Here is a 6,162-nt window from a genome sequence, read left to right on the forward strand (position 1 = left end):
CACGCACACTCACCGGATAAAAAAGTTTTAGGTGCAAGGCACAGGAGTTTCCATAGAGCAGTAGAGAGGAGGAGCCAGCAGTATGAATCTCAAGTTTGAAGAAGATTACGTGTATCAAAATAATCCATTCTCAGAATTGTTACATTGCTGGTTGAGATTCATAGATTATATTTTTTTCATCTTCACGGGATCTCTCAATGAACTGGAAGAATTCAAGTTATACATTAACTCCAGACTGCCCTCTATTTCATTTAGTTTAGATCACAGTTTAGAATCAATTTCATTTTTAGATGTTTTGGTCACCAAATCTGAACATCTTATGACTAAGGTTTATAGAAAACAAACCGACAGAAACAGCTTCCTAGACTTCTCCAGCTTCCATCCCCCCAGTCTCAAGAAAGGTTTACCTTATAGCCAGCTCCTGAGAACGAGGAGAATTTGTAGCACTGATAGCACTTTTGAGGAACGAGCCTCTGAACTATGTGAACGGTTCTTGGTCAAAGGGTATGATAACCAAAACCTTAGTAAGAGCTTGCAGAGGGTTAGGGGCCTCAATAGACAGGACCTGCTAACACCTAAAGCCCCTTCTGTGAGGAAGTCTAATATTGTTTGTGCCACTACCTTTTCTCCTGCCTCATTGGACATTAAGAAAACCATTCTCAAACATTGGCACATCCTACACAGTGACCCCCTGGTGGGCCACGTGTTCGAGAAGCCCCCCATTTTTGCACAGAAACGTGCTAGGAACCTGAGAGATGCTCTAGTGAAAGCAGATTGCTACACACGCCCCACACACTTTTTTATCAAACTTGCCAACTGGTAATTTTCCTTGCGGCAATTGTGTTCAATGTAATGCCATTCTGGTAAAAAATATCACATTAAAAATAGAATTTCTTGTAAAACTAAATTTGTGGTTTACCTGTTAAAGTGTTCCTGTTCCAATATTTATGTGGGCAAGACTCGAAGGGACTCAAAACTCGCATTTGTGAGCACAAGTGTAGCATTAGAAACCGAGATGAGAAGTCGTCTGTGGCTAGACATTTTAATTCTATGGGCCATGATGTGTGTTCTCTCAGGTTTCAGGGAATAGAGGTTGTTAACCCTTTAAAAAGAGGTGGCGATAGAGACCGAGCCTTATTACAAAGAGAGGCGTTTTGGATCCACACACTCCAGTCAGAACACCCGAAAGGGCTAAATGAGGAATTACTGTTGGGCTGTTTTCTGTAAAAGCATTTCTCATCTTGTATTTTGTGTAATTAAATCTATACATCAATCTATACTTTCTCCTTCCTGTGTCACTTTGAAGACGACAGGACTGTTTCCTTGACTGTTTATTTTATTATTTTAAATTTATACTTACAAAGTCCAGTCCTTGTTTTATTTTTATCTCTCTCCTGCTGTCACTTTGAAGACAACAGGTCGTTCTTTCTAGGCTGCGGTCTGATGGTCTTACCTAATTCTGTACATGGGGAATGACTATGTTCTAGATAAAGGTTGTCCATAATTATATATTGTTTTCTATCCTTGTACTCATATCAATGCTTGTGTACTATGCTGGGTTGTATTTTATTATATCTCATCGATGCAGAAAGCACTTTTTGAATGCATTTTTTTCTATACTAATTGATTGTACTTCCTGTCTGGCTGTATTTATACGCCCTTTTCCGCCTGACACAGCACAACGCTGACGAAGGCTTCTTGCTGAAACGCTAATACGTTGTTGCATTGTTTGAAACAGGAATAAAACCCTCAAAGGACATTTTTGAGTGCTGGCTCCTTCTCTCTACTGCTCTATAGAATCATATGACAAAAACTAAACAGTTATAGCCTACTGTAAACACGGGGGTGTGAAGTGCTTTAAACATTTACAGGTTTTATGCATTTTATATTAAGTATTTAAAACATGGTCTAAAACTCAGCTAAACGTAGACCCAAAATCCTGGTCTAATCGTGGTCTATATCAGAGCTAAACTACTGCTCAATGGGAAATCTGTGTATGACCAAAAATAAAGTTATAGTGTAAACACAAGGGTATACAGTGCTTTTGTTACACATTTACAGGTGTTTATGCATTTTTAAATGTCTTTTGAAGTTGTTCTCTCTCTCTCTCTCGTTTGGGTTAGGTAAAACATCGTCTAAAACTCGGCTAAACATAGACCCAAAATCCTGGTCTAACCGTGGTCTATATCAGAGCTAAACCATAGAGGCGAGGTTGAAATGAGGTCTAAAGACGTCTATTGCTCAGTGGGATACTGTACCTGGAACACTTCTACACTAATTGAACACCTGAGCCTTAGCACCATGAATAGGCCTCAGCCAGGTAAGCTCACCTCGTCCGTGAGAACTTTACAAACATGAGGACAGTGAGAGTGAGATTTGTTCGTTTGGAGTGAAAACATAAAAACACAATTATTTAAGCCTTCATATGGAACAATAATGTTCCATTATAACTACCGCTTTTTCCTTGAACTGAAACGGAAGTGAAATTATTCTTGCTCAAAGCGATTCTACCATTGACCACACAGCATTTTACATCTCTCAAAAACAATTCATGTTTCCCCATATTTAACAGTGCTGTCGAAATAGTTCTGATATGGATATTCTCCATGTCCCTTATACAGTCATCAAGGCTACCAATAAGACTATTAAAGTCCCCACATAGAAACACAGCATCCAAATCAGACAGACTATACTGTACATCTGGGCTGTTAAGGACGCGAAAAAGTAATTGGACCCAGTTGATCTTGTAGACCCATCAGGTTGTTTTCAATTGTTTTTGCGTTGTCGTGTGGACAAAGAGATATGGTAAAACACCAATGGTGCGGATGGGTTTCTTTTTTTATCGACAGAGAAAAAAGTATTTTCAGACATATATCATGTATTTGTGTGGATGTTGCCCCTCCACCCCAACCAATCACTGACACAACCAATCACTGTGGCGCTGATTGGCTAATTGATTGTCCTCCACTGCACGCATTGGACCGAACATTTTTTCTAACAAGAAACCTCTATATGTCACAATGCCAGACCAGAAGCAGTCAACTCATTGAGTGGGCGGATTCGAAACTCTGGACGCAGGAAACTTTTTCCCTGCCCTATGTGGTTTAAATGCTGACAGAGTTCAGTCTTAAAGAGAAAAACAACAGACCCAGAAGTCAGAAGCAGAGAGATGCAGGAATGGCGAGGTATGTCCGACAAGATGAACTTGCAATAATGGAGGTCGACGAGGATCATCTGAGGAGGCCTAATTCTGTTGAGGGACATCAGCAGGCCACCCAGAAACATGGTGAGGAACATATGGAAAGAGAAGTGAAAGATTTTATATTTCCTTGATACATTTTCTTGACACTGAAACGTTTAATGTATTTGAGCAGCCTAAGTGAAAAATGTATTGCGAGCTGATTTTCCACGTTTGTTCTGCAGATGGAAAAGTGTTCAGGCTGGTCTGGGTGAGCTTTGGGCTGCTGTGGGTTACACAAGTCGCTCTCAACGTCTCTCTGCGTCTCATCGTGCGTAAGTGTCATTCACATTTCCTCATATGTGTAATTTATGGGAAAAAATCAGAAAGAGGTGTGAGTTTCATGTCACACTGTGCAAACTGTGCAGGTGCTAGGCTATCAAAAACATCTCACCTCACTGTGTTGAGTCACTCTAGGTGATGATGTTTGACCTTGATAAATGTATACTGAAGACAGTTAAAAAAATTAAAATAAATATAAAAATGATTTGCCCTTATGTCCCCACCACTGTTCAACACAAAGTGACGACTTTGCCTTATGCTTGTTTACTGGCAAGAGCAACGGATATCTCAGTTCCTCAAACATTGTAGGAGCAACACGGTTTTCTCTGAAAATTGCTTTCAGATCATTCAGATATGCAGAAGCTTGAGCTGATGACGGTGGAGAGAGACCAGCTAAAGGCCAGTAACAACAACCTGACTAAAGAGAGAGACCAGCTAAAGGCCAGTAACTACAACCTGACTAAAGAAAGAGACCTGTACCACCAGACCAGTACGAACATTCTGACTGAAGAGAGAGACCAGTTACAGACCCGTTACAACAACTTGACCAAACAGAGAGATGAGATACAGACCAGTAACACCATGCTCACTAAAGAGAGAGACCAGCTAAAGGTCAGTAACTACAACCTGACTAAAGAGAGAGACCAGTTACAGACCAGTAACAACATGCTCACTAAAGAGAGAGACCAGCTAAAGGCCAGTAACAACAACCTGACTAAACCGAGAGACCAGTTACAGACCAGTAACAACACGCTGAGAGAGCGTTCCTGTACCCAGGGTGAGTAGCTCTTGTTCACCAGAATAAGTAACATCATATCATTATGTATCATATCATATCATGTTGTGTGTGAGTGCTTCACATGTTGTGTTGTATTGATTTGTTGCAGAAGAAATATTTCCTCTTTGCTGGATTGAATTTAACTCTCATTGGTACTACGTCTCCAATGAGAAGAAGACCTGGGAAGACGGCAGACAGGACTGTCTGAAGAGAGGAGCTGATCTGGTGATCGTCAACAGCAGAGAGGAACAGGTGTGTGTGTGTGTGTGTGTGTGTGTGTGTGTGTGTGTGTCTCTCTGTGTGTCTCTGTGTGTGTGTAAACCTTTATAAACCTCACCCTCCTTCAGTTCTTGCTATCATCACTTGAACCCTCTAAATACTTCTCCACAAACAGCAATTCCTGGTTGGCCTAAACAAGACGGTGTTTATTGGTCTGACAGACAGAGTGACAGAAGGGACCTGGAGATGGGTGGATGGATCACCTCTGACCACAGCGTAAGATCTCATCACATTTCTTCTGACTAATTGGTGTGAGACTTCCTGAGTTACTGTAGCTATGGACCATGTCTTCACCACAGGGTTTGACTGCTTGTCCTCCTGTGTTTCAGCTACTGGGCAGGGGGGCAGCCTGATGATGGTGTCCTGCACAGAGCCGATCAACCTGATTTGACACAGGAGTGTGTTGAACTATACATTCCTTTTTCTAGACCTTTGAACAAATGGAGCGACATGGCCTGTAACTCGAAGCTCAGCTGGATCTGTGAGAAGGTGGTGTGACAGTTCCTCAGTAATGCAGCTTTGTAAAAGCTTTTGTTAAAGATTTACCTAAATGTCTTGGAGCCAAAGCGGTGCAAGAGTGTTATAGTAGATTTTACAGGAGTGCCAAAACTGGGTTATCAGTTGCCATGATGACCACATAGGTAATAGAGACACTGCATGAAATAGGCCACGCCCACCACGGGGGAAATCGCTCCGTTCAGTCCCGTAGACCAGCATCATTTTCCTTGAATGAAACATAGCTAAAAGCTGTTGTGTGGTGGGGCTGCGCAGACAACAAATCTCAAAAATCGCCAGTTAAAGTTTTTTTGTACTCCTGAGCAAAACAAGGAAGCCATTGAGAATTGGCGAGAAGAAAAATGAGGATCTAGCTGTCAAGGAAGTAAGTTGGAGTGTTCATCTTCCGTATATACGATCTTTTTGTGCAACACGCAACCATGCACGTGACATAGGAGAACGCCAGGATTGGAGGGGGGGTTTCTGTTTTCCCCCGTTTTGGGCGTGGTTTCTGAATGATGACGTGCTCCGCAGTGTCTCTATAGTTTAATTTAATAATAATAATAATAATAATTCATTTATTTTATAAAGCGCTTTTCAATGACCCAAAGACGCTGACACAGTATGAGTACATAGAAAACAAGGCAACAGATACAGGTAACAATTAACACATACATCAGGGATATATGGAAACAGAGGGGAGGGGGGGAGTGTGTGGGAGGGGCAGGGGCGAGACAGAAGAGAGGGAGGTGGGGAAAAGGGGAGGAGGTGAGGTAGGAAGAGGTGGTTAAGGGTAGGGGAGGTTGTAAGCTTGGGAGAACAGGTAGGTTTTGAGTCCAGTTGAAGAATCCCGATTTGTTTTGGCTGTCAGAAGGTCATATGTTGAGTTGGCTTTTTGATAAGGACATTTTTGTTTTAGCCAGATTTATAGAAAATGCCTGGCGACTAAGACAGGGAACATTGTACCCAGTATAATTGTTTTTGGAAAGTGAATGTCTCAATGAAATGCCCTTTCTTTTCTTTTCTTGATTCTGTACAAAGGTATATTATGATTTGTTGTGTGGCCATCTTGGCGATTGTAAATATGATA

At 41.5% G+C, this 6,162-nt stretch overlaps 1 pseudogene across 1 annotated transcript; it reads left to right on the forward strand.

The window, feature by feature from the left end:
* The first annotated feature begins 3,213 nt into the window (after positions 1–3,213).
* On the forward strand, positions 3,214–5,075 carry LOC310791185 (annotated as a pseudogene). Its single transcript has 6 exons — positions 3,214–3,286; positions 3,424–3,513; positions 3,864–4,289; positions 4,408–4,559; positions 4,693–4,793; positions 5,006–5,075. The product of its transcript is annotated as an uncharacterized misc_RNA (transcript).
* Positions 5,076–6,162: the final 1,087 nt, after the last annotated feature.

This window comes from Poromitra crassiceps (genome assembly GCF_964638095.1).
Source record: "Poromitra crassiceps genome assembly, chromosome: 16".
NCBI classification, from domain to species: Eukaryota; Metazoa; Chordata; class Actinopteri; order Beryciformes; family Melamphaidae; genus Poromitra; species Poromitra crassiceps.